Raw genomic sequence first — 208 nt, 5'->3', positions numbered from 1 at the left:
CCTCCATTGTGACCGTGCCAGAGTGAAGCATTGTAATTAACAGTAGGTGGTCAGAGCAAAGGGGAGCAGTCAGGGGACTTCCTGGAAAATCTAATCATATACTCAGGATGTATAAGAGAGCTATGTAATTCTTTTATAGTAGTATATTAGGGAGTCAGAGGAGGGTTGCTTCCTAGCAAGGCTACCACAGACTTCAAAATCGCAATAG

Source organism: Tupaia chinensis, unplaced genomic scaffold (genome assembly GCF_000334495.1).
Source record: "Tupaia chinensis unplaced genomic scaffold, TupChi_1.0 Scaffold146749_1, whole genome shotgun sequence".
Classification (NCBI taxonomy): Eukaryota; Metazoa; Chordata; class Mammalia; order Scandentia; family Tupaiidae; genus Tupaia; species Tupaia belangeri.
Note: the sequence above shows the minus strand (reverse complement) of the source record.